The following is a 24,498-nucleotide window of genomic DNA, read 5'->3' as shown; positions in this document are numbered from 1 at the left end:
TGTACCCCAAAGAGATAATTAGAAAAAAGACATATAAGAATATTCATAGCTGTGCTCTTTGTGGTGGCAAAAAAAAAATTGGAAAATGTGGTATCTGATGGTGATGGAATACTATTGTGCTAAAAGGAATAATAAAGTGGAGGAATTCCATGGAGACTGGAACAACCTCCAGGAAGTGATGCAGAGCGAAAGGAACAGAACCAGGACAACATTGTACACAGAGACTGATACATTGTGGTACAATTGAATGTAATGGACTACTAGCAGCAATGTAATGATCCAGGACAATTCTCAGGGATTTATGAGAAAGATGCTATCCACATCCAGAGGAAGAACTGTGGGAGTAGAAACACAGAAGGAAAACAACTGCTTGATTACATGGGTTGATGGGGATATGACTGGGGATGTAGACTAAGCAATCACCCTGGTGCAAATATAAACAATATGGAAATAGGTCTTGATCAATGACATATGTTAAACCCAGAGGAAATGCTTGTTGGCCATGGGAGGGGGTTGGAGGAGGGGGTGGAAAGAACACGAATCATGTAATCATGGAAAATTATTCTAAATCATTTAATTAAATTAAAAAAGAAACTAAAATAAGAAAAATCATCAAGATCCTTTTGGATTGGCATGCAAATGAACTTAAGGCAGGAACAAGGTATCAAGTGAAGCACCTGGACCACATTCCTTCCTTTATTGCTAACTCTTTTGTTTACCTCTGCCTAGAAAAGAAAGATATACATAATTTTTACAGATTTGGAGGTAGAAGAGACTTTAGAGCTCACTGAGTCTGCTCTCATTTTACAAATGATGAAGACATAGAAAAGTAATTTGCTAAGATTCACACAGCAAGTAAGTTTCTGAAATAAGATTTGAACTCAGGTTTCCCATGCTCTAAGTCAAACACTTTGTCTGCTGTGCCACCTAGTTTATGCAAATGACATATTCTATATATCTATATCTATATGAGTAGCACCACTACCCCCTCAACTTAGACTTTGGGGACAGGTTCAGTCTCCAAAGGTAACTAACATCAGATTCAAGGCACTCACTCTGTGGGTCCTCACTTTCCAAACTGTAGTTTATTTTCTTTTAAACCTTTACTTTCTGTCTTAGAATCAATACTGTGTATTGGTTCCAAGACAGAAGAGAGTAAGGGGCAAGCAATGGGGAGGGTGGGGTAAGTGACTTGCCCAAGGTCACACAGCTAGGAAGTGTCTGAAGTAAAATTTGAACTCAGGACCTCCCATCTCTAGACCTGGTTCTCAAATCACTGAGCCATCCAGATGCCCCCTAAACTGTAGTTTGTAAGCCCCCACCAGTACCTCTATTAGTCAACTTATAGACACAATTATATCAAAATAAAGGCATTTACTGAGACCAAATTGAAAGAGAAATAGAAACAGGACCACTGTAAACCAAGTGCCCCTTTTCTGATAGCTTCACACTGTGTCAGTGGGAAGAAGGGGCGCATACCGAGAGGAAATTAGTAGAGGCACAAACTGAGGGAACATCTGGAGTCAGTGACTCACACCTTTGATGCTATGGGACTTCAACATTCTTTGTCTTCTCAGCATTCTGCTGCTCTTTCTGGATGTAGGGGTTTTGCTGCACGTGCTATTCTGCTAACCTCTATGGACGTATTCCTCTGTACCATCTGACCCTCCACAGCTCTCTCTTCTGGACTCACAGAGCTCCCACTCCTGAGAACCATCTTCTTCTTGGACTCTCTGGACAGGCTTTCTACTGAGCATGGTATCTCAACTGAGAGAATGGCTTCATTGAAAGATACTGAAGCTGGGATGGAAGGAAGGGAAAGGAAAAGGTATGATTAATTCTCTCTCAAGGGCTGTGAGTCTCATCATTGTTCTTTTGTGTGTAGAAAATTAAAAAACCTGCCCTATGTCTGAATTATGGTGTCCATTGAGTGCCTTTCTTCTCCCCTTTTAGGGAACCATAACAACGAGCTAAAGCCTAAGATTTGAATAGTTTTTTTTCTAGTAGATGGGCTGATGAGTCAGAGAGTATGAAAAAAGGGAGCTGAACTGATCTAAGGAGGAACCAGACTCCTCAGAACTGAATCTCATCTGATCACATGCTCAGGGCTAGAACAACTGTTCTAGGAGGAGGAGTGGGAGCAAAGACCCAAACCCTTGGGACTAGCAGCGGTCCTTTATGTTATCATGGCGTTCTGGACTCAAATGTCCCACAGATCCTGCCAAGTAGCTGTACGCAATCAAAAGAACATAGACACAACAACAAGGTTATTAGAACGAGGCTAAATTCCATACAAGACATATGAGCTGCTTGCATTTGCAGATATGAGAAAAGTCCTCACTTCCATCTTTAGCCATAACCCAAGTTCGGGGGTCTCTGGACAGTGAGTACAAGTCGTTTAGTTCCCCGGGCACACAGGACTAGGTTCAAACCATGCTCAGTTACATTATCATTCCACGAAGACATTCCACTATGTCTTTCTTAGAGTCTGTGCAGAAACGAGCCAAACTTGACCTAAAGTTGCCCCAGCCCACTTCACCTAGCAGCATCCTATTTACACTGCAGTTTTCACTATCCCCAGTGGGCAAATAGAGTGGGCAATGGGTAAAGTCGCATCAGTTCCCTGGAAACACACAGCAACAACTATTCAAACAAATGGCCCCTTCCTTAGTATAGAAACTAGTCAAGATGAAAAGCATTTCTTTCTTTCTCTCCCTTTCGCCCTTGCTCTTACTTACTCTTTCTCACTCTTCCTCTCACTTTCTCTCTTTTTCACTTACCTTTACTTATCACACATCCTTATTTACTTATTATACTACCTATGCTACTGTATTTTCTTACAATAAGGCTTGTTTCCCCACAATGGAGTCAGTTTGAGCCATCAATCAGTTCTTTGAATGAGATCTCAATTCCCATTGCCCGCATCAGTGGGAAGGGCCTGGAATAGGAGCAACTTCTATTGATCTAGAGATAATAAAGCCTCAAGAGAATTGATCCAGTGTTAGTGAGGGAGGTGGGTAGGACATGTGTGACATGGTCAACTCTAGACCAGGCAAGATCTCTTTGACAGCCATATAGAAGATGGATTAGGATAGAGCATTAGGGGTCCTTGGGACAAGGCATCACATTAGAAGGTTGATGTTCTTGTTTGCCCTTTGTTTCAAAGAGGACCAGTGATACCATGGGATAGTCTTGACTTGTTCATAAACTAGATTTAAGTGAGGCAGAGCTACACAAAGTAGTTAGCCTCATTCTCTCTTTCAGAGTCATCAAAGTCCAGTGTCAAGACAAAAGTCAGGACAATGGTGATACCTGGCTTGTGGCGGAAGACCTTGGCACCTTTGATGTCTGACCAAGCTCTAAGTGCTCCACAGTGGCCCCTTCCAATGCTGTCATGGCCATTCGAGCAAATTGCTCCCATCCATCCATTCCTCTGGACACAGTCTTCACATACTTGGGGGTACACATCCCCCTGACTCACCAATGGGATGGAAGCCTGGTGGTTACCTTCTACCTGATTTAGCCTGTCTGCTGAGGCATGACCAATACCCATACTACAGCTACTTGGAGCCACAAGTGAGAGTTGGGTGAAAGGCAGACACCAAAGAATGAAACAGGACTCAGCAAGCCCTCACTCCCTGAAAACCTCTGAAGGCTGAGGAAGACCTGAACTGGAGGGCAAATGAGCATGAGGGACAGGAAAGCCTATATTTGAGAGGCATTATGGAGATATAGAATCCAGGATATTGCAACCAATTGGATATGAATGAATGAAGGAATGAATGGATGGATGGATGGATGGATGGATGGATGGATGGATGGAGAAAAAAAGCATTTACTAAATGCTTACTATATAACAAGCACTGTGTGAAGTCTTGGAAATACGAATATAAGCACCTGAGATAGTCCCTACCTTCAGAAGCTTACATTTTTTTAAGGGAAGACAATAAAGGAAAAATAAAAAGCAGGTTGGATAGCAAGTTGATACATAGTTGATAGAGTGCCAGGCTTGGAGATCAGAAGATTCATCTTCCAGACTTCATACAAATCTGGCCTCAGACACTAGCTATATGACCTTGGGCAAGTCACTTAATCCTGTTTGACTCAGTGTCCTTATCTGTAAAATGAGTTGGAGATAGAAATGGTAAATTGTTCCAGTAGCTTTAACAAGAAAACCACATGGACAGTATTTTTTAAACACTTACCTTCCATCTTAGAATCAATACTAGGTACTGGTTCCAAGACAGAAGATCAGTAAGGGCTAGGCAATGGGGGTCAAGTGACTTGCCCAGGGTCACACAGCTAGGAAGTGTCTGAGGTCAGATTTGAACCCAGGACCTCCCATCTCTGGGCCTGGCTCTTAATCCACTAAGCCACCCAGATGCCCCCACATGGACGGTATTGATGTGCTGTGGTCCCTCAGGTCATGAAAAATAGGATACCACTAAACAAAAACAGTGAATCAAGGGGAGGTCTTTTCAAGAAGGGAGAGAAATGCCCAACTGGGTAGGGAAGTAGCTAGAGCATCAGGATGGGAGTAAGGAAGAATGGGTTCAAATCCAGCTTTAAACACTAGTAATTGTGTGATCCTCAGTTTCCTCATTTGTAAAGTGAGCTGGAGAAGGAAATGGTCAACCACTCCAATATCTTTGCCAAGAAAACCCCAAATGCGGCCACACAGAGTTAGAAAACAACAGAACAACTAACAACTCTCAAAGTCTGTGGAGTGGAGATGGAAGGTTCAGATGCCTGCATAGAAATGGCGGGAAGCACAGTGAAGGTCTGACTGTGGCCAAGATAAGGTGAAAGCCCAGGGTGCTACGTTATGTGTGTGAATGAGAGTTAGGCGTCCAAGATGACACCAAGGGTAGTGAGCCTGGGAGACTGGAAAGATGCTGATGCCCTCAGCAGTAACCTCTGAAGAGAGGTAGATATGGGGGCAAAAAGCATGGATTTTGTTCTCCAGAAATTCAGTTTGGGTTCTATTCAAAGTAAAAAGAAGTTCGCCTTTTCCCCCTGGGGGATGGGAGAAGAGGCTTTTGGAAACATCTGAGGGCTGGGCAACAGGAAAGGCCTGACCACCAGAGATGGCAGCACTTTAACTGAGTCACATGAGGGAGAAGGAGTTCTAAGAGGAGGACATGAGTATGGAGCTCATTCCAAGCATGGGGGAGAGCTATTTAAGGACCCAGAAGCATGTGTGGAGGACAAGAAATGGGTCATGTAGAAATCTTGAAGGGCAGTAATGGGAAATCAATCTGGAAAGATAGGTTAGATAGAGCCAGATTGGCATGAAATGCCAAACAGAGGAGTTTGTGTTTTATACTAGAAGTAATAGGGAATTAGTAGAGCTTCCTGAGCAGGTGAGTGACATGTATAGTCCTTGGCTGAAATAAAATTGAGTATGTACAAAATAGTCACATGTAGGGTATAAAGGGCTCAAAAAAGAACCTGATATTCCCAACAACTATACCCAGGGTCATGACTACTACCCTTTTCTATGGACCTTCTCTTTGCGGAGCCTCTAAATAAAATTGATTATTTTTAATTATTCATTTATTTATATTTTTATTGGGGGATGCTGGGAGGATGGGGACGCCATCAGCAGTAATGGGCAAATTGTGAAGAAGGATGGGTTTGGGGGGGAAAGACTGGGATAGTGGCAAAACACACATTGAAGGCAATTTGAGGAAATAGATCTAGAGGGTCTGGCAACCTCCTCTGGGTCATTTTGCATTTATGATGAAGTTTCTTCTTTTCTTGGTATTTCTAGAAGCAAACACATGTCCTGGACAGATCACTGTTGTTAATTTCACAATAACTCCACCATAAACGTCCTTCCTATCACACCACACCATCTTGGTAAGGAATCTGGATTTAGCATGGTCTGGTTTTCATCTCAGTTCAGCTACTTTCTGCCTACTTGTGTGACCTTGGGCAAGTCCCTTTCTTCTTAGGGCCTCAGTGTCCTCCACTGCAAAACAAAGGTTACTAAGCAGCTTCTATGACCTGGCACTCACCAGCGCAGCATCTTTGGCTTGCACTCAAACCAGTGTTGCTGACTTACTCTGGCAGCACCAACTTCTAGGAGGGAAATCCATGAGCTTTTCCTATAGTCAGCCTTTTCTGCATGACCTTGGCAAGGAGACTTGACTCCCTAGAATGGCTCTCAATGGCATTTGGGGTGAGAAGGCTTCTCTGCTTGCTGCCAGCACTCAAACATCCCCTTCCTTCCTTTTCAAGTGCTGGAAAACCCCGTTCTTGGCAATCTGTTCATCACTCAACTGTGCCACCTGGTGGTATTCTTTTCCCAGCCTGGCAGCCAATATGCCAGTCGGGCAGTCGACAACATTTATGAAGCCCTTCCTATGTGCCAGGCACTGTACTAAGTGCCAGAGCTACAAAGAAAGGGGAAAAAAAAGCTCTGTCTTCAAGGAGTCCAGATTCTAATGGGAGAGACACTGATAATATATGACATAGAGAGAGTAAATGGAAGGTAATGTGGGCTCATCTATAGATTTCCAAGAGGCAGACAGACAGAGACAGAGATTATGGGTAGTTATTGTCATATAGAGGCAATCCATGATATATATGCACAGAAGATGAAAGGTAATATAGGCTATATATAAAAATTATATGTCTATATACACCCAGAGTACATATGAGTAATATATGGTCATGTGTAATATATATAGAAAAGCTGGGAGATAATATATGGTTATATATGATATATAGAGTAGATGGGAGGTATGTAACCTAGATATGGTTATATCTGGGTTACATATATATATATATTTATACACTATATGGGAGGTTATAGTCATACAGAGGTAATCCATGATATATATATACACAGCAGATGAAAGGCAACATAGGCTATATATAAATTATATGTATTATATATATATACAGAGTAGATATGAGTAATATATGGTCAAATGTAATATATAGAGTATATGGTCATATAAGATATACAGAATAGATGGGAAGTAATATGTGGTCATATGTGGCATCTACAGAGTAGGTAGGAGGTAACATATACTCATATATAATACATAGAGTAGATGGGATGTAATATGTGGTCATATATGACATACAGACTATATGGGAGGTAATATATGCTCATATGTAATATATAGAGTTGATGGGAGGTAATATATGGTCATATATGACATACAGACTATATGGGAGGTAATATATGCTCATATGTAATATATAGAGTTGATGGGAGGTAATATATGGTCATATATGACATACAGACTATATGGGAGGTAATATATGGTCATATGTAATACATAGAGTAAATGGGATGTAATATATGGTCTTATATGATATACAGAATAGATGAGAAGTAATTATATGGTCATACATGACATATACAGAGTAGATGGGAGGTATTATCAGAAGAAAGGATGGGGGTGGGGGATCAGGAAAGGTATCCGTAGAAGGCAGTTCTTGAAATCATTCTTGAAGGAAACCAGGGATATTAAGAAGCAGAAATGAGTATTGAGCATCCCAGGCATGGGGAGAACCAGTAGAAAGGCAAGTAGATTGGAGATGGAGTGTCATTTAAGGAACTGCATGGGATAAAAGGTATACAGGGTTATGGAGAGAAGTGAATTATAAAAAGACTGGAAAGGTAGGAAAAGGCTGGGTTATGAAGGGTTTTAAGTGCTGAAAAACAGATTTTATGTTTCAGGAGGTAACAGGGAACCCCTGGAGTTTGGTGGGTGTGGAGGTGGAATGGCATAGTCAGATCTAGCTTTTAGGAGAGTCCTTTTGACAGCTGAGGAGAGAATGGATTGAAGCAGGAAGAGACTGGATGCAGGGAGAACATTTATAATGTCATTGCAATTGACCAGGTGCCTCAGTTTCCTCATCTGTAAAATGAGCTGGAGAAGGAAATGGCAAAGCTGTCCAGTATCTCTTCCAAGAAAATCCCAAATGGGTTGGACATGACTGAAATGACTAAACAATAACAAGCTAAGGTTTTGGGAAACACCTTGCATTATTGTCCCTGTTTTAATAACTACAACTTTGATATCTCCATTTCTTATTTATCTTATTTATATTTGTTTGCATGTTGTTTCCCCCATTAGATAGAGAGCTCTTGGAGGGTAGGGACTATCTTTGGCTTGCTTTGTATCCCCAGCACTTGGTCCAGTGCCTGAAACATAGTAGGTTTTTGTTTTTCATTTTTTGTTTTACTCCTTACCTTCTATCTTAGAATCAATAAGGGGTATTGGTTCCAAGGCAGACGAGTGGCAAGGGCTAGGCAATGGGGGTTAAGTGACTTGCCCAGGGTCACACAGCTAGGAAGTGTGAGACGAGATCTGAACTCAGAACCTCCAGAGTCCAGGCCTGACTTTCTAACCACTATGCCACTTAGCTGCCCCAAGTTCTACCCTTTATAAATACTGGCTATGTAAACCTGGGTAAGTGACATAAACTTCTTAGTACCCCCAAGCAACAGTGTAAGACTGTATGTTACTGAGACAGTGCTAACTTACATGGAATTACTCTTCAACAGTTCCCTACATCAATAAAATCAGATGTTTAGTTTAAAAAAATCAAACAACCAAATGAAGAAGGGCATCAATCTATGACTCCAGAAAATCTTGCTAGTAATAATTTCAGGAGGACTGGCCAATCAGAGTCCATTCTTTCTAAGAAGGGAGAGCCAGTCCAGACTGATCAATTCTTCCTGTGGACTTTGGAGCAAGAGCACATATTCTCTAGCTGTTTTCTTTGTAGCAAGGGGAAAGCTTTTCCATTGACTTTGGACCATGCACATGAAAGGCTCCAACAACTTGACCTTGTTCTCTTTTCTTCCTGATTTTCTATGGAGTGAAGAGGCAATAACTTCTTTAAGCCTCTCAGTGGGGAGAATACCAGTGGCCTACTCTCCCTGTGACTCCTATGGGTCAGCATGAAGCCTTGGAATTTTTCCACTCAGTCACTGTCTAAAATAGCAAGCTGCTTAATTGGTGTCTAATGTCTATGAGTCTTACTTCCACTGATGAACTTTAAGTCCAATATAACTTCCTTCCTCACCACATCTTCACAGATCATGGAAAAGGCAGCTTTGGGCAATGCCCACAGAGACTTTTATGAAGCAAGATAAATAAACATTCATTAGAATTCTGAAGTAAAAAGTTGGAAAATGGGGTGGAAGGAAATTGAGGTAGCTAGGTGGCACAGTGGATAGAGAGCAGAGCCTCTGGGTTCAAATCTGACCTCAGACATTTAATAGTCATGTAACCCTGGACAAGTCACTTCACCTTGTTTGTCTCAGTTTCCTCATCTGTAAAATGAGCTGGAAAAAGAAGTGGTAAACTACTCCAGGATCTTCACCAAGAAACCTCAAATGGGGTCAGGGAGAGTCAGATGTGACTGAAATAACTGAACAACAACAAGAAAAGTTATTTAAAAAAACACAAAGATCAACAAATCCCCTCTGCCCTTCTTTTCGTAGGATCCAACGAAGGCAGATAAAAAGTAAGATTCTCCAGAGTGCCTTCTTCCTATAACTGAGACCTTAGACAGGGCAGATAGGGGCTAGACTATTCCCTTGAATACAGAAGGAACTTAATGTTTGCTGAATTGAATTGACACAGGCTGTTCTTTATTCTCCAGCTGCCTGACAGAGAGAAAATCCTCCCTTCCTCTCTGCCCTTCCTCCCCCTTTCAAAATCTCATATTTTGTCCCTCCAACCAACCACACCTTCCAGAATTAAGGGGGAAATTGGCATCATATACATGAGTCACAACTCTGTTTGAAACTGCACGGGAACAAACAAGGCTGTTTTTGTAAAGGCTGCTCTATGGTTTCAGAAGGCTTCTCAGTCACAGCTCGAAGGTCAGTATTAGTGTCTGGACTTTACAGATGATGAGCTGGATCCCAGACAGCCAAAGTGATGTGGTGAATTCTCTGAACAAGGATTCAGTCCTCAAACCATTTCATCACCCACCAATAGGCTCCTTGTAGGGTTGCCCCATTCAGATACAGATATTTCAGGTCTCACCAAATCATTCTGTCAATGTCAGTAGCCTCAGACAATCAAGGGAAATGCTTTGCCACACTACTCTCCATTTCATCCATTCATAATGGAGGCAAATCTCCCACCTCAAGGAAGTGAGTAAACAAGTATGAAATCCATAGGAAAATACTTCAAGGATATTCATTTGCTGGTGTGGGTGTTCTCTCTACCACTCTGTTACATCTCAACTCAACCCTTGGATGCCTTCTCAGACAGCTCCAGGTACTATGGACAAAAAAACTCATCACTTTGGGGTTGGTTTGGTGATGAGCTCTAGGCTAGGGGTATAAAGACAAAAATGAAACACTCTCGTTCTCAGGGAGTTTGTAATCTAGCCCTGAAGAGTTGAGTTGGTCTTTAAAAAACGATGGGTCATTGGGACCATACTAAGTATCTTTCTAGTTGGTATTCTGCTGGTGGGGCTTTTGTCATGGCTACCTCTATGCCATGACAAGACACCAAAGTGAAATCAATTGGAAATATTAGGTATTCCTGAGCAGTAAAATGAGACTCCTGGGAAAACTTACATGAATTGAAGCAAAATAAAGGAAGTAGAGGCAGGAAAACATATACACAAAGTGACAACAATATGACCCAGAGACCCTACCCTAGAAGAGCGTCTACTCTAGGGTGCCTGATTCTAATTGGTCATTGCTTCTGAAACACTTTTTTTAAACCCTTACTTTCTGTCTTCGAATCAATAAGGTATATTGGTTCCAAGGTAGAAGGGTGCTAAGGGCTGGGCAATGGGGTTAAATGACTTGCCCAAGGGACATGAATAGGCAATTTTCAGATAAAGAAATCAAAACTATCAATAAGCACATGAAAAAGTGCTCTAAATCTCATAATCAGAGAGATGCAAATCAAAACAACTCTGAGGTATCACCTCAGAAGGTATCACCTAGAAGATTGGCCAATATGGCGAAAGTAATGAATGTTGGAGGGGATGTGGCAAATTTGGGACATTAATGCATTGCTGGTGGAGTTGTAAATTGATCCAACCATTCTGGAGGACAATTTGGAACTATGCCCAAGGTGGATTAAAAGACTGCTTGTCCTTTGATCCAGCCATAGCACTGCTGGGTTTGTACCCGAAAGAGATAATAAGGAAAAATTGTTTTTTGTACAGAAATTGTTTTGTACAAAACAATGTACAAAAATATTCATAGCTGTGCTCTTTGTGGTGGCAAAAAAAATCGGAAAATGAGGGGATGCCCTTCATTTGGAGAATGGCTGAACAAATAATGGTATCTGTTGGTGATGGAATACTATTGCACTCAAAGGAATAATGAACTGGAGGGATTCCATGTGAACTGGAATAACTTCCAGGAACTGATGCGGAGTGAAAGGAGCAGAGCCAGGAGAACACTGTACACAGAGACTGATACACTGTGGTACAATCAAATGTAATGGACTTCTCTACTAGCAGCAATGCAATGATCCAGGACAATTCTAAAGGATTTATGAGAAAGAACATTATCAACATCCAGAGAAAGAACTGTAGGAGCAGAAACAGAGAAGAAAACAACTGCTTGATCACATGAGTCAATGGGGATATGATTGGGGACTTGGACTCTAAGTGATAACCCTTATACAAACATCAATAATATGGAAATAAGTCTTGATCAATGACACATGTAAAATGAGTGGAATTGCTTGTTGGCTATATGGAAGGGGGAAAGGAGGGAGGGAGGGAAAGAACATGAATCATGTAATCATAGAAAAATATTCTAAATTAAATAAAATTTTTCAATTAAAAAAATAAAAATAAAGTACTGTCTTTGGCATACAAGTTAATACAATAGACTTAAGAGTCAAGATCAGGGTTCAAATACTGCCTCAGACGTTTACCAGCTATGACACTATATAAGTCACTTCACCTCCGGAGGCTTTGAGTCTTCATACAACGACCACTTGTTGGGTATATCAGGGAATCCTTTCATGTATGGAGGGGTTGGATTAGATCCTCTAAAGTCTCTTCCAGCTCTGTATCTATGATCCTACAATCGTGTGAGTAGCAGCAATGCTTCTAAGTAGTGGGGACTATTCAAAGGCCAGGAGTACTTAGCCCCAGTCAGTCTTCTCATGATGTTCTGGGGCTGTGACTCATGGCTTTGATTACTGTCTACAAAGAGTTGAAATTAAGGGCAATGGAGAGGTCTAGAGTCATGAGCAAGCTCCAGGATGTTACAAGCAGGGAATTATGAAGAAGTAGTGCAAAGGATGACATCAAAGAAATATAGGGAAGGAGAGTGGGGGAAGGACCTTGGTATACCAAGGTCAGGTCCTGTGTTCCTTTGGTACTGAGCTCAGTGTGTTCCTTCTCCTTCCTTGCTCTGCCATCTTGGCTCTTGGAAATAGAAGCTGTTCTACTGGTATTGAGACAACTCAAGGAAGATCCTTATCCCCTCCAAGATGAGTAGGCTCCTTTGTGGTATATTTGTGGGAGGCCATGGGTAAGAGTCCCACAGTATGGAAGATCATGAGTAGACTTGAAAGGAGGACCAGTAACAATGACAACACAGACAGGTTGGTATATATATATATATGTGTATATATATATATATATGTATATGTATATATATATATACATACACATTATATATATATATAAGAGCTGATATTAGGTTGGTATGTATATATATATATATATATATATATACACACATATATTAGATCTTCAGTTCAAATAAGCTCCTAGAAGGAGAGTGATGGATTTGGAAGCAGGAAGACCCGAGTGTAAATCCTGCCTCAGACACTTAGTAGCTGTGTGACCCTAGGCAAATTAACCTCTCTCAGCCTCAGTTTCCTCATCTATAAAATGAGGGGATTGGAATTAGGGGCTACTAATATCATCTTCTGTCTCTAAATCTGAGAAATTATCTGCTTCTCCAGTCTCATTTTATAGGTGAGGAAATTGGGACTTGGAGAAAGTAGTGGCCAGTGAATTGCCAAGTTTGGTTGATTCTACTGTGCTTCTATACTTTACCTTACATCTTTTTCCAAGGTACCTGCCATGTTCTAAGACCCCTCCCAGCTCTAATATCTCATGTCCTAAATCTCCTACCAGCTCTGACATTCTATGTCCTTGAACCCCTCTCAGCTCTGACATTCTGTCTTCTACGCTCCCCCCCCCACTCAGAAATCCTATCTTCTAAGGGTTCTCCCAGCTCTGACATTCTCTATTCTAAGGTCCCTTCTCCCTGTTATTCTAGGTCAAGCCCTCTTCATCTCTCAAATGAACTATTGCATCTCTTCATCTCTCAAATGAACTATTGCATTAGCTGCCAATCTCTTCAAGTCTCCACCTGTTCCTATACTTCTTCCACAAAACAGCCAAAGTTAATTATCTCAAAGCATCGATCTGACCATGTCACTCCCTTGCTCAAGAAGCTATGGTACTCCCTCTTACCTCTAGGATCAAATTCAAGCTCTTCAGTTTGACATTTCAAGCCCTTCACAGTCTGGTTCCTGCCCATTGCTCCCCATCATGCATTCCACATACCTATCAAACTGGCTTATTTGCTGTTCCCCTATATAAGACATTCTATATTTTCCATCTTTGTGCCTTCACTTAGGCTGATCTCATCCTTGCTCTTGTAGAATTCCTAGCTTCTTTCAAAGATCAAGTGCCACCTAGAGCCCAGAGGAGTCTCCTATCCTGATCCCCATTCCACCTTCTCCCCAATTACTAGCATCTTCTTCTCAAAAACCCCTTTGCATTTACATTGTTTATGTTTATAAGTAATGTTCTAAGTCCATAAAGCTTAGGTAGTTCAGTGGATAGAGCATGAAGCCTTAGTTTAGGAAGTTCTGAGCTCAAACTCTGCCTTAGACCCTGGACAAGTCCCTTAACCTCTATTGACTTTGATTTCACCATCTATAAAATGGGGATAATAATAGGACCTACTCCCTCAAGATTGTTGTGAGGATAAAATAAGAAAATAATTGTAGAGCTCTTTGCAAACCCTAAAGTGCTATGTAAATGCTAGCTAATATTAAGTGACTTGTGCAAGGTCACACTGGTAGCAAGCGTCAGAGGCAAGATTTTTATTCAGGTCCTCTGATCAGAGAACCATTACTTTGTCCAATGTGGCACACTGTTTTCTGTTTATGCTATATTTCTTAACCCTTTCCTTCCACCAGCCTATAAATCCAAGTGGACTCCCTTGCTCAAGAAGCCACTGTGACTCCCTCTTATCTTAAGAGTCCAAGAGAAAGTAATATTGGAATTGGGTAAAAGTCCCAGGTCTTGTATATCCTAACTGACACCTTGGACAAGTTATTTCCCCCTGAGCTTTAGTTTCTGGATCTAAATCTTAGTTTCTGAAATAATACTTTCTTACCTTAAAAAGACCATGGAAGCGATCTTGTCCAATTTTCCCATTCCACAGAAGAAACCGAGACTTAGGGAAGTTAAGTGACTTGACTTGGGTTACACAGGCAAGAAGTAGCAAAACTGGGACTTGACCCTAGGATTTCTGACTCCAAATCCCATATGTGTTTGAATAAATGATAACCATGGTCCTATCTCATGCTATTATTCTATGATTCCAGAAAAGGAGAACCAACAAGTTAACCAGAATCAGGGAAGGCTGCCTCTAAGCTTCATAGCACATCACCAAAGTAATCCTAATAAGTCCCCAGGAAGGGGCAGTGCTTTGAGACTTAGAGCTTTGGAAGCCCAGAGGGGTCTATTTCTGAGTGCCTGTGGGACAGTGGGCAAGTCACTTAACAGAATTTAATGAATCCAAAAGAATTTACAAAGTGCCTACTGAGTATAGAATACTATTTCTAGGGTATAGAGGCAGCTTGACCTCAAGTAGACCTGGATTCAAATCTGGATCAAGCAAGTAATAGAAATTTCTGAGTGGAAAGTGATGTAAGGTGCCATCCAGTGACATTGGTCTCCTGGCTGTCCCACCAAGACATGCTCTGGGTATTGTCTCTGACTTTCCCACTCACCTGGAATGCTCTCCCTCCTCCACTTTTCTTTGCTGCAGGTTTTCTCTTTTGCAAAATGGCGGTGATAGCTCATAACCCTATTTCTGGGGGTTGCTAGAGACTCAAATGAGATGATATGTTGGAAAGCTCTTTGCAAACTTTCAAATGCTAGACACACATTAATGATTATTTGGGTACTTGGGGGGTATAATGATTTCTCTGATAGTTCATGTCCTAAGAATCTGATAATCTATGTTCTGGGGGCTCTTTCAGCTTCAACTTCCGTGTCCTAAGATCCCTATCAGCTATGACATCCTCTATTTTAAGGTCTCTTCCAACTCCAACGATTCATGTTCCAAGCTCCCTCCCAGCTTTGATATTCCATGTTCTGAAACCTCTCATTGTTGATATTTGGTGTTCTAAGAGCTCTCCCAGTTCTGACGCTCTGGATTGTAAGGCTTCTCTGGACTCTGACATCCTATGTTTTAAGAGCCCTTTCAGCTCTCATATTCTGTGCTCTAAGGGCCCTCCCAGCTCTGATATCTGGGTTTGAACCCTTTATGGGATCCTCATTCTTTAAGGTTCTCACTTTAAGCCTTGGGTACGTCACAACAGCACTCACCCAATCCTAGTTACTCTGGTTGAGAGCCCTGAAGAGCTTGTTTAAGGAACAAAGCCAGGACTGTAAAAGTTTTTGCTCTTAATTAGAGGATATCCCTGGAAGTGAGTCATTCCAGCTTCCCAGTCTTACTACTAGAAACCATTGGCCTTGACCTCAGAACTCTTGTAGCATGGATCTACTTTTGGCCATAATTTTACAAAATAGTGTGCTACAGTAGAAAGTGTTGGGTTCAGGATCAGACATAGATCCAAATCCAAGTTGGCCAGTCACGACCAGTGTGGATTTGGACAAATCTTTCTAAGCCTCAGTTTCCTCATCTGTAAATGAGTTAGCTAGATGACCTCTTGGGGATCCTTCTAACTCTTAGAATTCTGTGACCAAATGTCCTAGAAAAGTTGCCACAGATGATGGAGGGTCTTTGTTCTTGATCAAGATAGCAAGAATCCCATCTTTGTGAAGCCACTTTCAATGAGTTGATAGAGTGAAAATTGCCATTGGTTGGGTTGTTGGTGAGTTTGGGGCATTTAAAGAGCAATCCAAATAGACTGTAACATTCCATGAGAGTTACAAATGTGAGGATTAAATTTCATATACAATAACTCAAGTATTACATGTATAAAATTTATTAAAATAAAAACTAGAGTTAAAAGGAGCTAACGAACTGAAGCCGCGATCTCCATAAAGAAGAGAAAGAGGAGCTACAGAAAGTGTATAACCAATCACATAACCATGCAAACATGAACAAAGGAGGAAAGGATTTTTGGGACAAGAAAAGAATTCTGGGAAATGGAGTCTGAATGATACAAAATTTCCACTTATACACAAAGAACATTGATTGCTCTTTTTTCAAACCCTTCCCTTTCTTTCTTAGAACTGATACTAAGTATGAGTTCCAAGGCAGAAGTAAGGGCTAGGCAATGGAGGTTAACTGACTTGCTCAGGTCATGCAGTTGGGAAGTGTCTGAGTTGGGATTTGAATCCAGGACTTCTCATCACCAGTCCTGGCATACTATCCATTGAACCACCAAACTGCCCTGTGATTGCTCTCTTTAAGCCACTCCTTTCTTTACTGGGACTATAGCCAGAGGAGCAGAATGAACACTAGATTTGGGGTGTGTAGACCTGAGCTTGAGCCCCAAGTCTGCTACTTGTAACTGGGTGATCTCTGGACATTAGAGTCTTCATCCTCAGGATAAGGAAGTTGGACTAGTTGACCTCCTTGGCCCTTTCAAGCTCTAAATATATAGTAAGCAGCTGGGTGGTGTGATATATTATGACCAGCTTGGAGTTAGGAAGACCTGAGTTCAAATACCGACAAGATATGTGACTTGAATAAGTCATTTCACCTCCACCTGCCTCAACTGTAAAATGGGGATAATAATAGCATCCTCCCAGGGTTGTTGTGAGGATTAAATGAGATAATATTTGTAAGATGCTTGAATTGAACTGAAAAATTTGAATGAAATTATTGGGTTGCCATTTCTATCATACTGTATGGAGGGTTTATATTGAATGCTTGCCTTGGATTATTTTATTTGATTCTTACAATCCTGCAAGTGAGATGTGAGAGGAGTAATTGTTCCCATTTTATAGATGAGGAAATAAAGGCTTAGTTCCCATTGAAGCATCAGAGGTGAAAGTCACACTCAAATCCCTTCTGCTTAAAAGTCAAGTCCTGTTTCCAGCCATTGGTATTTGGGGTCTGGACCTGTGATTTCCCTGGTATAACTGGCACCCAAACTATCCATGCACCAAGCACTTGCTCTAAGAATTTGCAGTCTGAGAGGTGACTTGTCCAGGGACCTACAGCCAGCACTATGTGTCAGAGATAAGACCTGATCCCACATTTCCCTGATTCTGAGGCAGGCTCTCTAACCATGATTCCACACTACCTCTCAGGAGATTACCATGCTGTTCAGTTGTTTCAGTTGCATTCATGATTTTCTCAGCAGAGATACTGGCATGATTTGGCATTTTCTCCTACAGCTCATTTTACAGATGAGGAAACTGAGGCTGACAGAGTATGAAGTGACTTGTCCCGGGTTACACAGCTAGTAAGTGTCTGAGGCTGAATTTGAACTCGTCTTCCTGACTCCAGGCACTCTATCCATCATGCTACCTAACTGCCCTACTAATCGCATTGCATTGCTAAAATACATGTGTTATTATTTTCCCACTAAAATTTAAATCCGATTTTAAAATGGATTTTATTCGAGGATTTACATCATTTCTTTTCATTGATTTGGACTTGCTGAGAAGGATATTATATTCATAATAAATATTTAACTTTAAAAAGTCGTGTCCTCAAAAGGGGCCGTGGCTCTTACAAATTGCCAGCAGCCTGACCCCGCTCCTCTGAATGGGGACCGGAAGGAGCCTGGCTCATGATTTCATTTGGAAGGTCAACACTGTGAAGCCCTGAAAGGAGCTTTTCTTGGGCAGAAAGCAATGAAGAAACTGAAGCCAACTGGCTCAGCAACCTGCCGGACAAGGAGAATTCCAGGACAAGCAGGTGGCCCACAGTTCAAATGCAGAAGAAAACCTTTGCTGAAAATCTGCCTGCAGAAGGGGGTCACATTTGGCTCTTGTCTCCCCTTTCCTCTAGCTGAGAACTGACCTACATCCCCATCCCCAGTCCACACTGGTAATTGTCTACAGCAGGGGACCGATTCTCTAGCCACTGGGTTCTCCTTGTTTAATGGACTGTTAATTGGTTTCCAGGGACTCAGTGGATCCAACTGTGATTTTCGTTGAGTGAATGAAACGATCCAGTGACTTCCTTAAGGGAAGAGATGCCCCTCATGCTCCAATCTGACCCAAAAGGTACATTCTATGCACAAGATCTTTTAGGAATAAAGGGATATTCAATGAATCCTAAATTGTAGAACAATATATAAATATGAAGTAGTTCTATTATTACTTAGATCTCTTTAATGTTATTTACTGGAAAAGCTATTAAAAATAATTTGGCAAGACAGCCAGGTGGTCCAATAGATGTGAGAGCCAAACCTAGAGATGGGAGGTCCTGAGTTAAAATCTTGCCTCACACACTTCCTAACTGTGTGACCCTGGACAAGTCACTTAACTCCCATAGCCTAGCCCTTACCTCTCTTCTGCCTTGGAACATTCAATATACAGTATTGATTCTAAAACACAATGTAAGGGTTTAAAAATAACATTAACATTAATAACTTGAGGTTTGATAGTAAGAACACTGAACTTGAGGTCACAGGCCCTATTATTGAATTCTTAATATCTGTGGGACATTGGGCAACGAATATCTCTAAGCCTCAGTTCCCTCATTTGTAAAATAAGAGAATTAGATTAGTTGACTGTTAAGGCTCCTTTAGGCAGGCAGCTAGGTGGCAAAGTGGATAGATCTCCTGGCCTGGAGTCAGGAAGACTTGAGTTCAAATCTATCCTCAACATACTTGCTGACTGTGTGACCCTATCCAAGTCAATTCACCACTGTCTGCCTCAGTTTCCTTATCTGAAAAAATGGGGATAATAATAGCACCTCCTTCCCAGCATTGTTGTGAGGGTCAGATGAGATATCACGTGTGAAATGCTTATTAAACTACACAAACACTGGCTATTGCTATCCTTCTGTAACCTTGAATATGTATATCAATCACAGATTCATAGATTCCATTATAGCAGGAAACTTCACCTAAGGGGGAATAATAGCATCTCCCTTCCTGGGATGTGGTAAGAAAAAAATGAGATCATGATAAAGCATTCAGCACAGTGCCTGGCACATAATAGGTACTACACAAATGTTAATCATTATTATTTTAACATATGTAAAAACTGAGGCCCTGGGATATCAAGGATTTATTTGTCCAAGGACCCGGGGCTGAGATTTGAACTCTGACTTCAAGTGCAATATATATATATATATATATATATATATATATATATTTTAACCCATACCTTCTGACTTGGAATCAATACAGTATATTGGTTCCAAGGCAGAAGAGCGGCAAGGGCTAGGTAATGGAGATCAAGTGACTTGCCCAGGGTCACACAGTTGGGAAGTGTCTGAGGCCAAATTTGAACCCAGGACCTCCCATCTCTAGGCCTGGCTCTCAATCCACTGAGCTACCCAGCTGCCCCGTCAATATATATACATATTATTATATATATACATATTATATATTAATATAATATATAATATAATATTAATAATATTAATAATATATAATAATAAACATAAATAATTATATTAATTATTATTAATTATTATATTAATAATAAACATAAATAATTATATTAATTAATATATTATATATAATATATATATACCCTTACCTTCCATTTTAGAATCAATACTATCTATTGATTCCAGGGCAGAAGAGCAATACGAGCTAGGCAATGGGGGTTAAGTGACTTGCTCTGGGTCACACAGCTAGGAAGTGTCTGAGGTCATATTTGAACCCAGGACCTCCTAACTCTAGGCCTGACTCTCCATCCACTGAGCCACCCAGCTGCCCCCTCAATATTTTTTTAAAGTAGCACACATAGCTTTATATTGCACTTCCTTCCTTCCTCTCTCATTGAGCAGGTTGTGAAAACGTTACCCTCCTCATTAATTTTACAAAGGAGGAGAGTGAGGCTGAGGGAGGGGAAGAGACTTGACCATGGTCATACAGTTGACTCCAAGTTCAGCATCCTTTCCATTACACCGGACTTAACGCCCTACCAGGTTACCACTTCCATAAGGAGAGGGTGACAGGCAGCAGGCTGGCCGTGAGCCCCAAGAACAAAGCAGAGCAATGAGGATGGTAACGGCAGAAAAGTTGATGTGAATGTCCCAAGGTGGAGTTGCAAGACTCGAGTGCCATGAGACATTGTAGTTCTAGACCCTGTTGGAAGATGCCAAAGGAAAGGAACACGGACATCCCTCTCAGCCTCCACAGCCGCTCATTTACCAGCAGCCCGAAGTGAGCATGATCTTAAACAGAACAAATGAATCAAAGAGCTCTAATTGTAAGTTCCATTGGATGCTGGAAGAAACAGGCAACCACTAGAATTTACTGAGCAGGAGGAGTAGCTTGGAGGAAACTAAAGGAAGATCTTGGAAGAAATCCAATCCAATGGCCTCATTTTACAGAAGAAGAAACTGAGATCCAGGGAGATAAAGCAATCATTGTCTGGGTTCACATGAGCAATAAGCATCCGAGATGGAACTCGAACCGGAGTCTTGCACCCCTGGACCAATGTTCTTTCCATTGATTGGCCTTCCAGAAACAGACTAGCACAGATGTATTGTGGTCATTTCTGGGAATCATATTTTTTTTTCTTTAAATGTTTTCTTAACTTTTTTTCCCTAAAGTACGAGTTTGAGTGAAATCTATTCATCGAATAAAGGCAGTGATGCTAAGTGGTACACTGGGTAGAGCTCCAGACCTGAAGTCAGGAAGATCCAAGTTCAAATATGGCTTCAGGCACTTACTAGGTGTGTGACCCTGGGCAAGTCACGTCAGCCTGTCTGACTCAGTTTCCTCATCTGTGACATGAACTGGAGAAGAAAATGGTAAACCACTCCAGGATCTTCACCAAGAAAACTCCAAAAAGGATCACGAATAATCGTATAGGTCTGAAAATGACTGAATGGTGAGGAGAGATGGAAATGCTTTGTCCAAGTCCCAGATGATGTGATTTATATCTCTGGGAATTTGTATCATCAGCAGTATCAGCTTGTGGGCATCATATTTAAGAATGCACTTTGACACATTGAGAACAAGTAAAGGAAAGAACCTGGAGAAAAGAAGTCCTGAAATGGACACTGAAGTTGTTTTCAAGGCTTTGCAACATTATTATGTGGAATAATAAAATAATAATAATAATGATAATAACACCTAGCTAGGGGGCAGCTGGATGGCTCAGTGGATTGAGAGCCAGGCCTAGAGACAGGAGGTCCTGGGTTTAAATCTGGCATCAGATACTTCCTAGCTGTAAGACCCTGGGCAAGTCACTTGACCCCCATTGCCTAGCCCTTACTGCTCTTCTGCCTTGGAGCCAATACATAGTATTGATTCTAAGATGGAAGGTAAGGGTTTAAAAAAACAATAACCACCCCCAAAAAAAACCCTAGCTAGCCCTTTAAGGTTTGCAAAATGCTTTGTCAAGATTATCTTATTTGATCTTCATAGAAATCAGATGAGATTGGTGCTATCCCCATTTTATAGAGGAGAAAACTGAGACAGAGAAATGTTACTTGTCCAATGTCATAACAGCCAGTAAGTGTCTGAGGTAAGATTTGAACTCAAATCTTCTAGACTCCAAGTCCATCTCTCCACCCAATGTATAATCAATTGCCTAAAAATAGTCAGTCAACAAGCATTTATTATTTTAAAAAAAGCCAAAAAGTGTCTCTTGTCTCAAGGAACTCACAAGCAAATAGCTTAGTACAAACAAGATGTATACAAGATAAATTAGAAAACATTCCAAAAAAAAAAAGGCGCTAGATTTAAGGGGCTTCCTGTGCAAAGTGAGATTTTATTTGGGACTTGAAAGAAGCAAGAAAACCAGGAAACAAAGGGGAGCAAAGAGAGAATTCCAGTCATGGGGACACTCAGTGAAAATGCATAAATTCTAGAGGAGAGAGGGAACCGATGGAATCTACTGGGGGGACACAGACAGACCACTGTCTGTGAAAGAAGAGTGGAGGTTGTCCCAGAGAGGGGAGAGAGGCTTATGGCAGGGAGACCATCCAGAAGGCTTGAGGACCTAAACAAGGATGGTGACTGTGTCCTAGGAGAGAATGGGGCATCGACAAGTCATGCTATGAATTGAAGAGCTTGGCCACAAATTGGATAGAAGAGAGTGTGAGGAGTCCAGGAGAGAAGCAGGTTTCAGTAAGTGTTTAATAGATGCTTCTCCATTAATTGATGTATTTGAAAAGCTTAATAAGTGTTGAGTTTTTTTGTTGTTCATTTGTTTCAGTCATGCCCAACTCTTTGTGACCATTTGGGGTTTTCTTGGCAGAGATTCTGGGCTGGTTTGCCTTTTCCTGCTCCAGCTCATTTTACAGATGAGGAAATGGAGGCAAACAGGGTTAAGTGACTTGCCCAGAGTCACACAGCCAGTAAGTATCTGAAGCCAAATTTGAACTCAGGTCCCCCTGACTCCAGACCCAGCACTCTAGCTGCCCTGACTATGTTTTATTTGGTCCTAAGACTTTCTTCCCTCCAGAAAACATGAACTGCTTTCAATGCATTTTCCCAGAATGTATTATGGGGATGCATGGTGAACATATCTACTTGTGATTTCTCTCCACTGCCATTGGGAGGGTTTAGGACAGGGAGAGGACTCCCAGATGAGGAAACTCCTTCTACCTGTGCAGATAGGCAGCCTCGCCTCTTAGAGAGCTGTTTGGATCACTGAGAAGCTATATAGTCTGCTCAGGGTCATCTAAGTGATGATAACAGTAACTGGGATTTATACAGCACTTGAAAGGTTGAAAGGTGATAAGAGGGAGTCCAGAAGTCCTGAATTTGACTCTTACTTTAGACACCCTCTAGCTACATGACTGTGGACTCATTTGACCCTTCTCAGCCTCAGTTTACTCATCTGTGAAATGTGGATAACAATTGTACCCACTTTGCAAACCTTAAAGTACCATCTAAATGTTAATGGAATACTTCACAACAATCCTATCATTTCCATTTTATAGACAGAGAAACTGAGGCTGAAAAAGGTCAAGTGACTTACTGGAACCTTGTGGCTAGTAAATACCTAAGAGAGGACTTGAACCGGGGTCACTGAGGACAGGTATCCATCAGGATGCCTCTTCATAGAGTTTACACCCTAAAATAGCTTTGCTCCTCCTATGGAGCCATGGTCTCATCGGTGTGGCACTTGGCATAATTCTTGTCCTTTCTTTTCTCGTCCTCCTCCACAGAGGATGCTCTCTGAGTGCCAGAGGTCTCCCACCTATCATGGAATGGAGAAGCCCCCTGCGTTCCCACTAGAGAGCAAGTATGGGACGTCCCCACCCAGCTGGAAGGCTCAGAGCCCAGGCTCGCTGACCTGTCCGAGAACAAGATAGATTAAATAGAGATCTCATCTCCAGAAATTCCACCCACAGGTTTTAGTTTTCAGGCAGAGAGACCCAGGAAAACCTCTTTCCACACTAATGAAGACGAATCACTTCATCCACGGGTCTTTAGAAGGGCCTCATATGGAGTACTGTGGCAGGGGGAGAGGTTTCCTCCGTAGGGAATTCAAAGATTATAGCTGTGAAATCCCAGCTCATGACCCCAACCCTCGATCTCCAGTGGGAGAAATCAGCGTGGCATAGCTGAAGGTCCAGCTGGCTCAAACTCTGCCCCTGGCACGTGCTAGCTGTGGGCGTGCAGGCTGAGCATCCCAGGCCCCAGGCAGCCCTAGAATTTGAGCTCCAGAGAAGGCTGCAGTATGCATTGGCAGAGGGCATTTCCAGTTGGAAAGAGGCAGAAAAGGGAGTGGGGAAAAGGCCCTGAAACCAGGGATAATGTCTTTGGAAAAACCCTCTCTGACCCAGAAGGAAAGTCATCAGAAACTTTCTATTTGGTTTTGCTTATCTACACGAGGACATTTTCTTTTTATTAATTAATATTTGGGGGCGGTTAAGACCCCTTATCTTCTGTCTTAAAGTCAATACTGTGTATGGATTCCAAGGTAGAAGGGTGGTAAGGGCTAGTCCATGGGAGCTAAGGGACTTGCCCAGGGTCACACAGCTAAGAAGTGTCTGAGATCAGATCCAAACCCAGGCCTGGCTCTCCATCCACTGAGCCACCCATCTGCCCCCTCTTTTTATTTATTTTTAAGAAAGAATTATGACGATGCTGCTTGAATTACAACAGAGAATTCCAAATGCAAATACCATTATTTAATCAGGAAAAAAGT

The 24,498-nt window shown here is 41.6% G+C and overlaps 1 protein-coding gene across 10 annotated transcripts in view; it reads right to left on the bottom strand.

Moving 5' to 3' along the window:
* Positions 1 to 24,498, bottom strand: part of PLA2G2C (phospholipase A2 group IIC) — a 98,820-nt gene that overhangs the window by 43,203 nt on the left and 31,119 nt on the right. For 8 of the 10 annotated variants that reach the window (XR_008911540.1, XR_008911542.1, XR_008911546.1 and 5 more), the window contains one exon: positions 1,634 to 1,800. The exons of the other annotated variants lie outside the window; for them this stretch is intronic. The gene's annotated coding sequence lies outside the window, so the exon portion shown is untranslated. The remainder of the gene's footprint in view (positions 1 to 1,633; positions 1,801 to 24,498) is intronic. 10 annotated transcript variants of the gene reach the window in all.

Source organism: Monodelphis domestica, chromosome 4, assembly GCF_027887165.1.
Source record: "Monodelphis domestica isolate mMonDom1 chromosome 4, mMonDom1.pri, whole genome shotgun sequence".
NCBI lineage: Eukaryota > Metazoa > Chordata > Mammalia > Didelphimorphia > Didelphidae > Monodelphis > Monodelphis domestica.
The sequence above is the reverse complement of the archived record's forward strand: the minus strand, read 5'-3'. Positions and strand labels throughout refer to the sequence as shown.